Source organism: Cornus florida, unplaced genomic scaffold (genome assembly GCF_030987335.1).
Source record: "Cornus florida cultivar Cherokee Brave unplaced genomic scaffold, ASM3098733v1 CherokeeBrave_3.0.0_Hap2_Chr09, whole genome shotgun sequence".
NCBI lineage: Eukaryota > Viridiplantae > Streptophyta > Magnoliopsida > Cornales > Cornaceae > Cornus > Cornus florida.
The window spans coordinates 31,684,083-31,696,134 of NW_026775579.1; the positions used below are offsets into that span (position 1 = coordinate 31,684,083).

The 12,052-nt window shown below is 33.1% G+C and overlaps 1 long non-coding RNA gene across 1 annotated transcript; it reads right to left on the reverse strand.

The window, feature by feature from the left end:
* Nucleotides 1-4,955: 4,955 nt before the first annotated feature.
* LOC132273646 (uncharacterized) lies at nucleotides 4,956-8,505 on the reverse strand. The gene is made up of 2 exons (XR_009470207.1): nucleotides 8,126-8,505; nucleotides 4,956-6,624 (listed from the first exon to the last, which is right to left on the reverse strand). It is a non-coding gene; the product is annotated as an uncharacterized LOC132273646 (long non-coding RNA).
* Nucleotides 8,506-12,052: the final 3,547 nt, after the last annotated feature.

The window sequence follows — 12,052 nt, forward strand, 5'->3', positions numbered from 1 at the left end:
AACGTAGTTACTTTAAAGAGACTATCCCCCGTACTAGAACCACGTCCTAGCCATAGTCAAACAACGACATCTCCAAGTTTCCAAAATCAACAAGTTGTGCAACAACGCATATATCAATAGGAATATGCAAGATAATCAACTATCTACTAAGCACAACTAAATTTGGAAACCTATACAATACATACTCTAAATCCACATCTAATATGATATGATGAATGTCGAATCTTCAGTGTGCAATTCGTTATACACTATGCATGAAAGATGTTAAACACGAAGTGTGCAAATTATTACACAAGGCAACAATATATTCAATAAGGAAAACATATTATCACGAATACAAATATAGCAACTATGTTATCCAATGTTCAAAACATAACCAAATGAATATACATCAAGTCTAAGTCCATGATTTGAATATAGAAACCACATCTAAAACACAACTAGATCATGGAACAAATTGATAGAATTTAAATAGATAAACACAATTAAATTCTCTAGATTCCGATTCAATTCCAAATAACCTCAATTTAATACATGTTAAAGGACATGGCATGGTCATCACCTATATCTATTCTAAAACTCAATTAGGTTGTTGGAACAACAAAGTAGAACTTTAATTAAATCATGCTAATTTTATTACCAAGGCTCTAAAACAACTTCTAATAATCCCAAATTAATATATACTACTAAACAAGTCATGGCCAATACAAATATCAAGTTAAAACCTTAATTAAGCTAATGGGACCACAAAATAGATTTCAATTAATTCTTTTAATTAAAATCTCTTAATTTTCAAACTTAACCAAATGCTCTCTAATTAACCTATGTTGGAAAACATGCCAAGGACTAATGTAATATCATATTATAAGTTTATTTCATTCAATTTATGACCATGCGAATTAAACATTCACTAAAGTTAAATACAATTTAATACATGTGAACAACCATATCAAAACTTAATTTTCTAGCATGCCACAATACAATTCCAAGTTGTATATCACCATGAGGATTAAATCTTAAACATGGAATTTAATTAAATAAAAGGTTTCAAAATCTAACCGAATATTCTAAATCAAATATATGTGAAACTATATGGCATGTAAATCAAGAATATCAAGTCAGAATTTAAATAGAGTGAATAGTGCACTCGGGGCAAATTAATTAATAATTACTAATTTTCAAAACACCTCTAATCACTTTCAAATTCAACTATGTTGGAGAGCATGCTAAGGCCTAATTTAATATGCTAACATATATTGATTTTAAGCTAGTTAAGGTCATGTGAATTAATCTTTCACCTAAGATAAATATTAAATAAAATCTTTAATACTTATTCAAATGGTCCAATTTTAATACACGACAATGAGCATATCAAGGGGCAATATAAAATCATGCTACATATTTAAACCAAGTCATAAGCAACCGGAAAAATTAGATCCCGTACAAATAAAATAAATAATAAAATCTCTAGATTTTATATTTAATCATGCAAACAAGTAGTATAAGCATCACAAGCATGCTATATAACAAGAATTTAAACCTAGAACATCCCCTATCTCAATTTGAGATGAAAATCTCAAAAGCCATCAAAATGGAACGGCTCCGAATCTGACGAAACTACTAGGTTTTGTCGGGGACAACGCCGTGAACATAACCCCTATGAAAGCCCCATCAAAATTATAACTTGACCTCAAAAGCAAACTCAAGAAATGGTCAAAACTGAATTCTAATAAGGGGGAAAGGCAGAGCACGGCGAGGGGAATAACAAACGTTAAGGCCGAAGACTTTCCATCAAGGAAAAGTGAACCAAAAGAGAAGAGAGAAGATGGCAGCACCCCTTGGGCTGCCATGGGAGCTCCAGGTCGTGCATGAAGAGGGGAGAAGATGAAAAATGAAATATCCCACCCCCCTTTTATAGAAATCTCAAAAAGTGCCCCGAACGGGCCCCGTCGGGTCCGAAAAAGTAAAATTTGAGCAAACGCGCTCAAATGGCAAAACTTTGTGAACGAAAAAGATTCAAAATGATAAAATATGAATAACAGAAGAAATGGCATCAAAAAACGAGTCCCGAGTAGAAAGTTATGCCTAAAACAAGTTTGGCGCAAATGGGGGCCAAAAACCCTGAAACTGGAAAACATCGACCAGGAGGAAATTCCAAGAGTACACAGCTCAACAAAATATAAAAATGAATCCCGTACGAGAATCCAGGATCAAACAAGACATTTTGTAATAACTTTCATTAATTGCACAATGGCCCCTCCAAAAAGTGAAAACTGCACTTATGGCCCAGAATAAAAATATCTTCCAAAAATATTTTCTTAAAAACCTCTGAAATAAAATATCTTCAAAAGATATTTACGAAAAACACCCCAAGAAAAGAAAATAATTTCAAAGAACTTTGCATCCATGCCTCTATCGACACCGGGAGCAACCAGAGTACTTTCTTACAAAGGTAAAGATACGTATTTCGTGGAAACCACTCAAGATGGAGATACATGAAGTCAAAAACCAACTCCGAACACAAGAAGTGTGGTTACGCCAACAAAGTGTCAAACGGGGAAAAGACAAAATAGGGAAAAGGACGAAATAGGGAAAATGACGAAAAGTGAATAGTGTCGAAAAACGAAAAATGTGAAAATGACTCGGTCCTCAAAGGAAGTTGTCAATCCACGGAAAAGAGTCTCAGGAAACCAATCCGAGCACTCGAGATGACACTAAGCGACACAAAACAAAGCTCAGAATTAAATGAAAAAATTTCATTCATAAAATTTCAATAAAAAAGAAAGGAAGGCAAATGACTGGGTCGTTACAGTGAAGGTGTCAATCGATCGATAAGTGCTGAGGTTCAATCGAGACAGGTACAACTTGCCATTTTTGACTTTCTTGCTTAGCGATCGACTTAAAATAATTATGAACGTACTCTTATAAGGCTTTAAAACAAACTTTTATATCTATATATATATATATATAGATATTTATTTATTTATTTATTTATTTATTTATTCCAGTGTTGTCAAAGGCGCGCCTAGGCTCGAGGCTCAGGTTTAGCGCCTCTTGTCATCCCAGGCTCACCGATGTTTATTAAGCGCGTACCTCGGTTGCGCCTCGTCCTGTTTGCGCACCTTACTGATATTTGTTTAAAAAAATACGATTGTTCTATTTCTTAAGCCAAAAAGGGTACTTTTGGCAACTTAATAAGCAAAAAAGAAAGCTCAATCATACGATATAAGGAACTTTTGTTCAAAAGAATAAAAAAATATAAGAAAGCCCATGAGTCCAAGTGTTAACCGAATAACGATAGAATGAGATTGTGAGACAAAAACGAAGCCCTAGTTGTAGAGATGAACGACGAAGCCACGTCAATTCTTTTTTTTTTTTTTTTTTTTCCCTCTCTCTCTTCTTATCTTTGTTTACATCTCTCTCTTCATCTAGTTCTTTCATCTCTCTGCCTTTTTTTTTTTGGCTCTGTCTTTTCTTCTTTTTTTTTTCTTTTTTTTTTTTTCTCTTATTAACAATTTTTTTTTTTTTTTTAGTTAACATATCTATTTCTTTTTGTGCTTTATTTTGCCATTCAAAAAACACATTTTTCTTGACCTTTCAAAAAAATAAATTTGTACTCTATTTTATGATTGTTGGATGCTTGTATAATTGATGAATTTACTTTTTTATATTTGATATTAATTTTTAGAATATTGATATGACTTATGAGATATGAATATTATTATAGTAGTTTAAATTTTCAATTGTGCACCTCACTTCACTCAGGCGCGCACCTCGCCGTGCGCCTCGCTCCTACGCTCCAAAAGACTTCTAACGTCTTGGTGCGCCTTGGACTTTTAATAACTGTGATTTATATTTGACTTTAATGCTCTAACCTGAAGGCAGCTAAAAGAAGCAGCATATTGTTCAAACTGTACATGTAATATGTGGCTACAAGAATTCAGGGTTGTCAGGCACAGTTCGTTAAAAGCTCGTATTCGTTCATTAAGTCATGAGCCGAGCTTGAACACAAGATCCCGTGCCGAGGTGTTAGGCTCACCTGAATTTTTTCCATCAAATTTTGAGCAAAAATTGAGTCTGCAATTTACATGTAAACACAAAAGTATATGATTTTTTTTTTTTTGTTGCTTGGCAAATTGATAGTTCAGGAGCTGTCATTTGCAAAACCGAGAAAGTTAAAAGGAATTGGTTTGCCTTCTTTTTCTTTTCTTCTCTCTATCAGACTTAGGAATTGGTTTGATGTTTGCCGGGTTGGTCTTGGGCCTTATAATTGAAGTTAGCTTGGGCTAACTGCCTTTATATAGCCTGTTATTATTATATAAAATTAAATTTTACCTTTCAAAAAAAAATAATAAACTAATTATCCATTTCGAGGCAAAAGGTGATTCTATGGATGGCCACATTAGACAGCAAAATCATGACAAAGGTCGAACCAAAGATCTACTTTTCCAAGCCTGAATCCCACTCCCATATCTTCTTCAAATCTCACCAATTTGGAGATTTTTCCAGGACAGTTGCCGATTTTATACGCATGGTGACAGTTGGCCCCAATTCGTTGTGTGGGCAAGCCAACGTTGGATTAGCAATAGCTCCCGAATCCAACTCTGTACAACATCAATCACTACTCTTGTGTATCACATTTGGCAAGAAAGGAATAATAGGCTCTACAGAACACACCATCTTCGCAATCATCGGTTCTCAAGCTTGTTACGGCATCCATTGCCGGAGATCTCTTGGCATCAAAGAAGGATAGCCTATCTACGTTGGCAAGTGAATGGAGCCTCGCCCATAGCCGTTCCCGTCCACCGCCACGGCCTCCAGACGACGTTGTTGGATGATTAATCATGGATTGCCCAAGCACTCACCGGAAATGATGATATCCATTAACTGGTTTTGCAGTAGTTAGCAACGGCTATATGCTTTCAGGTTAAGAGTCATGTTAGCCAAGCCAACTGTTTGGTTTTTTTTTTTTTTTTTTTTTTTTTTTTTTTGGGCTGCCCGCTGCCTATGCCATAATGACATTGTAAATTGTTCATACATAAAAAATAAAAAAGGTAGTGTTGCCATTTTTCATAGTGATGTTTTTTTTTTTTTTCTACTTTCTTAAGAGCAGGAGTAATTTTAGTAGAATCAAACTCTTGTTCTTGCTTGGACTTTGTCCCTCCATCTTTTATTGTTTTTAGTTATTCTGTACTCCCTTCATCTATTCAATTTATCATAACCAATAATTTACCAAATCTTTTCATTCCCCTAAATATTTTGCAGTAATTAATGATCTCTCATCCTCCCTATTACAAGAGAGAACCGTACTCAGAGACCCCTTCCTCTCCTGTGATTAAAGGAATAAAGTCAGTCACTACCAAAATTTTTACTTCCGATTCCTGGGAACTAATAATCGTCGAGTCCTCTTTCCGGACAACACATACAAAAGAGATTTGCCAACAGTTAAATAATTAGTGAACTTAGGAGTTATCTTTATATAATTAGTTTCTTTCTCGTCTATTTTTATCTCCCACTCTCACCTAACAAAGACGAAAAGGAAGACTCGGATCCCCTCATCAGACATGCACGCTAATAAATACATGAGAAAACCCAAAAAAACATAACATTATTTTAATTTTAACAGTCAAATTAAATTAGAACACTCTCGTGTACAATAGAGGATCCAAGTGCAAGTACTAATTAGAGCTTTTTTTTCTTTCTTTTTGCTTCAACTATTACCAAATCAAAACTTTATGCAGGCAGAAAAAGAACAATAATAGTATCACACACAAAGCAAATATATGACATATGTATTTTATTTTATTTTATTTTGTCATTCAAAGGCACAAAGGTCTAAAGTCAAGATAGCAGAGGCATAAAGCCAAGCCAGAAAAGACATACAAATCTTGAAGCAAAGCAGATAAATTAAGAACAGGCTCCAAATTTGTGGAGGAAACAGAGCTCAACACTCTGCAAATGAAACCACCATGGAAGAACACAGCAAACTGGCGAGACCGAAAGGTTTGGCCATTAGTATGGTAACTGCTCCAAAGTTACTACCACAAAGCGTTCCGACACACAAAACCCAGTACAAGATCCAATCAAGAAGAAAAAGATCAAATCTAGGCGGGGAAAACCCAAACCAGCCTAGATCAGAAATCTAGCGGGAGAAAAACAACAGATCTACCCAGGCGACCCGAAAACGAAACAAACATGAGCATATCTAACCGAACAAAAAACAAAAGCGGCATAAAAAACACCCACGGAACGCACTTATTCCAACACACCGAGTTTATTGCTACCATGGGAGACAAGCTAGCAACTCCCCACTCCCATGGAAGGGAGCAGGGAGTACAGAAGGAAGAAAATGAAGGCTAGCTTAGAGAGAGAAAGGTAGAGAGAGGTGAAAGCGTTTTCTGTCAGTGGATATTTTATTATGTGGTGTTCATGGAATATATTACATATCTAGCAAGTAATTACACGAGATATGTAATACAAATACAAGATAATAACCAAGTAATTCAACCTAAGTGTTGGAAGAGCTAGCGTCGATGGTCTTGATCACCGACCCTCTAGGAGCAGGCCGGTCCTGAGATTCCCAATATTTTGAGAGGCCCTAGGCGAACTTTCAAATGTGAGGCCCTTAAGTTTCACACGTAAAAAAAAATTATAAGAGTGCAAAATTTTTACACGATGTTTTCAAATTTTATAGCTAAAATAATTGTGCGTCTGTGCATCGTGCATAAGACAATTAACTAATAACTACAAATTTATCACCACTAACAAATAATTGTGCGCCTGTACAGTGTGCATAAGACAACTCACTAATAACTATAAAATCTATCACCACCAATAAATAATTGTGTGCCTGTGCAGTGTGCTTAAGACAACTAACTAATAACTACAAATTTTTATCCCTACCAATAAATAATTGTGCGTCTGTGCAGTTTGCATAAGACAACTAATTAATAACTATAAATCTATCATCACCAATAAATAATTATGCGCATGCGTAGTGCGCATAATACAGCTAACTAATAACAATAAATCAATCAATTAAAGAGTGCGAACTTTTCACAAGCACAAAATAAAAAATGAAGAGAACAGTTTATTAGAGAACAAAAAACTGCATCTTCTTTTACATTCATTGTTTATATAGCTACTAAAATTTGATGATTACATATGACAAAAATATGTGGAGATTAGGTGACTATATATATATGTATATATTATAGGAGGCTGAACTTGTAGTACTGAAGAAGCAGCGGGACTTTTAGGTTATATGTGGCACTATTATATATATAGTTTTGTCTTCCACTTTTTATATTAACTATGTTTGCTTTTTTTTTTTTTTTTGGGAGCCAATTAACCCTTTCTTGATTCAGGATGAGGAATCAACTTTAGTAGCAGTGATTGGTGGAAAAGTGCTACAGAAGACCTGTGCAAATTAATAGAAAAAGCATTAACTTTCGTTTTGTTAAAGCCTGCTCTTGATTTCCATGCGTTCGTACATTCTGATGACAAGTGCTTTGAGAGTATTATTAACTGAAATTCTAGCTGAGCCAACTTCAAATAACATCAATAATGGTGGTATGTATCTTCATATAAAAATAAAATATATAAAAAAAAAAAAAAACCTTAATTTGGCACTTTTAAGTATGAGCATAATTTAGAGATCAAAAAAGTTAATTATTACCTCAAAGGCTCAACCCACTAGAAGGGATCCTTAATTTTCGTAGGATTAAATATGAAAATGCAAAAAATTATGAGGAAAAGGGGTATGGTTGCTGCTGTTGTGAGATTGGAGGGGAATTAGGGAGAGGAAAAAAAATAAATAAATAAAAAAGTACCTGCCATAGATTATGGACTCGATCGCCATGAAAGACACATGTATAAAGGCACACATTTATTAAAATACTAAGAGAACCATAATATTTTCATTCAGCTTTTGACAGCCATCAACACACACACAAAAAACCCTAGTTTGGAAGCTACTTTTCACTATTGGAACATATGTAAAGGCCCGAATCAAACGAACCAAAGTTAGAACAAATCAAATGATGAGATGAACGAAAGAAATAAACACATATAAAAGATCGATTCATGCAAAAGGAGAGAGAAGAGAGAAAGAGGATGAACATACCTTGTCACCTGAGGCGATAGCGGAGGCTGCGCCCTGCGGAGTGTCGAAGCAAATTGGGTCGTCTGAAACTTGCCCTAACTTATTTTATTTTATTTTTTTTAAATCCCTTATAGGCCTCAAAATTTGAGGCCTCTAAAATTTGAGGCCCAACCCAGACGTGTTCTAACTTAATATTTTTTTCTTTTTCCATCTGCTGGAGGCCCTCTAAAATTTGAAACCCAAGGCCACCGCCTTGGTTGCCTTGGGCCAGGGCCGGCCCTGCTAGGGGGGCAGACAAACCAGGGGCTGGCCTGATCCGTTTTGTCCGTGGTCGTTGGCAGCTCCACCATTGTTGGCTCCACTCATTTTCTACCTTAGTTCTCTTCTCTCCTTACTGTAGCCATGCTTATATATATATATATATATATATATCTCAAGAAACCAGGGTGGATTGCATAATTTAAAGAAGAGGACACTGAAGTGATGCAGAAAAAGAGGCTTTTGAAAGAGACAATACCCCCAAAAGGTTTGCTCATGGCAATGTGGGGTAGATATTGGGGGTCACGCATGCTGTTATTAGTAAACTCTAAAAATAAAAATTAATATAACAATTAATTTAAAGTTATTTTAAAAAATAAATAAAATAAAATTTATAAAATAATATATTTTTATTGATTGAACTGACCAATATTTGTATACCTCCTCACACAAAATATCTTATCACGAAATGTAATGGTCCCAGGAGTTAAAAAAAACAGCTAGCTAAAAGTTTTCAATGCTGATATTGAAGAGGGATAGAATTTATTTATTATTATTATTTTTTTCCAACTAAACGCACCTTAAAGAAACCAAAAAAAAAAAAATACAAACGCTTGGAGGAACAAAAAACATAAATAAAATATTGTTGTCGGCACGTTGCTTTCTCTATCGTCCGGATTAAAAGAATCTGCAAGATATAAAGCTGAAATTTAATCCACCATTATCCTTGGCCATAAATGTTTAGAGGCCACGTTGTTGTGTTTTTTCGCAGCACTACATACTTTACTATCACTTGTCGTTTCATGGGTTTGGGGTCCCCAACACCATAATTCTTTGACGTCACCGTGTTTCGCATCTCTGACGTCACTAATTTAATTAACGGGCAAAATTATATAAAAGTGTATTCTAGGCAGTTATTACAACATTTTTCAAAATCATCAATTTTGATCAAACATTGACGTGGAAATGAAAAAATCATGTTCACTTATCCAAACCATCCTTAATATTTTTGGATATATATATATTTTTTTTCTGCGTGTAAGTACTATTTGTGTACACCACTTCTATACACACAATTACCATGTTTGTACAACCCAATTAATCAAAATACTCCACAAAAAAAATGATACATTTGTGCAAAAAAAGTGGTGCTTACCTACAAAAAATTGGTACTTCTTTTATGCACAAAAATGGTACATTTAATCACCACTAGTGATACTTATATGCACAAAAATAATATATCTGTACACAAAAGTGGTACGTGAAAATATTAAAGGTAGTTTTGATAAATGAACAGTATTTTTTCATTATTTTGATCAAAGTCTATGAATTGAAAAATGTTGACCTTGGATAAATAGTGTTTTTCCATTATTTTGCTCAAAGTCCATGAAATTGAAAAGTGTTGACTTTGACTCTATCTCTAAATAATAAAACCTTCCAACGTACACTTTTTTTTAATTTTAGTTTAGTTAACGTGTACTAGCGAGAAAGAAAACAAAAAATTTTGAAAAAAAATTAGCAATTTGATTAGCGTGAAAAGAAATTTTTTTAGAAAAGTAATATTTCCGCTTGATTTTTCTCAAAATATTTGCTCCATAAAATACGCAAAAGTTTTGCCTTAAAATTGTATCATTATATGTTAGTTTCATCTTATACTCTTATAAGTTGTTTCTCTTTATTCTTTTTCTAACTCACAAAATGAGAATTTTCTTATACAAATTAATACTCCTAATTTGATTACATCTCTCTTACTCTTCAAATTATAACTCTTCGACACACTTACAAAACAAAGTAAACTAATATAATAATAGAATCCTAATACATAATGCAAACTTCTTAAAACAATAAAAAAAAAAACAAAAAAACAAAAACAAAAACAAAAACAAAAAATAACTACCCCTCTGGACGTATATATGCACGGACATATATATCTATTCATAAATCCAGTTGTATATATTATTTCATTACTATTATTATTTTTATTTTACTTATTGTGTGAATGTATATGACTTACTATTAAATTCATAAGGATAATTTTAACATGTAAGATCATTTTTCTATCACTTTCTTACTATCCAAATTAATTAAAAAACATTTTCTCACAAATTTTTTCAAAAAATTTCTTGTTAACCAAGTACATAATAGAAAACTAATTTTATTTTCTTTCACCATCAATTTTTAACTAACCCAACCCTTAAGAATTCAAGTGAATTGGTGTCTCATACAAGTTCAGAATATTATTATCAATAACAAAATTTGATGCATGAATTAATTTTCCTCAAATTTATTTATATTTTTTATATTTAAAATTATAAAGACAATTTTGAAAGGTACAATCATTTTCTTTTCTCTTTCATTCTATTCAAACAAACAACATAATATTTTCTCACAACTTTCTTGAAAAATTTTCATGCTAACCAAATGCATCATGAAAACTTAGTTTTATTTTCCTTTACTTCACTTTCTTTCACTTTCACTTTCTACCATCTATTTCCGTCTAACCAAACGAATCTTTAATTAATAACCTTTGTTGGCCACATGGCCCTGTAAGAGGGTGAACTAGGAATCCACTAAATAAAAATTTATATATATATATATATACTTTTTATGTTTTATTTTACTTTTTGTAAAATTTTAATTTTAATTCATGCTAGAAGATTAATTTTTGTGGAAGAGAAAATTATAACAAAAGTATATACATATACATTTTATTTTTTATTTTATTTTTTGTGAAATTTTAATTTTAATTCATGCTAGAAGATTGATTTTTGTGGAAGAGAAAATTATAACAGTTTTTGCTATAATTTTCTCTTCCACAAAAATCAATCTTCTAGCATGAATTAAAATTAAAATTTCACAAAAAATAAAATAAAAAATAAAAAGGATTCGCTGTGATGATATATAAAATTGTTAGAATTTTCTATCCCACAAAACCCTATCTTATTCGATTAATCAAAATTAAAATTACTTCAGTAGGGCAATATTCTTCAATTAATTTTGACCATAAAGTAATCTTTTTCCATCGATAGAAAACGCAGTCACCTCTCTCTAACTTTCTCTCTCTAAACAAGCCTTGGTTTTCTTTCTTCTGCACTCCCTGCTCCCTTCCATGGGAGTGGGGAGGTGCTAGCTTGTCTCCCACGATAGCAATAAACTCGACGTGTTTGAATAACTGCGCTTCGTGGATGTTTTTTACGCTTTTTTTTTTTTTTTTTTTTTTTGGTTTGGCTAAATCTGCTCCTGTTTGTTTCGTTTTTGGCTCGCCTGAGCAGATCTGTTGTTTTTCTCCGGTTAGATCTTTGGTCTAGGCCGATTTGGGTTTTTTCTACCTAAATTTGATCTTTTTCTCCTTGATTGGATTTTGTGCGAGGTTTTGTGTGTCAGAGCGCTTTGTGGTTATAATTTTAAAGCGATTGCCGTGCTGATGGCTAGACCTTTTGGTCTCTCTAGTTTGCTGCGTTCTCCCATGGTAGTTCCATTTACAGAATATTGGGCTCTATTTCCTCCACAAATCTGGAACATGTTCTTAATTTATTTGTTTTGCAAAAAAAAAAAATAATAATAATAATAATAATAATTTTGACTGGAATCCAAAATCATTATGTTGATGATATGGTTGTACTACCACGAGAATAGCCAAAAGACTACTTTGTCTGAGCATAAAATATTTTTTAAAAAATTATTTTTGTG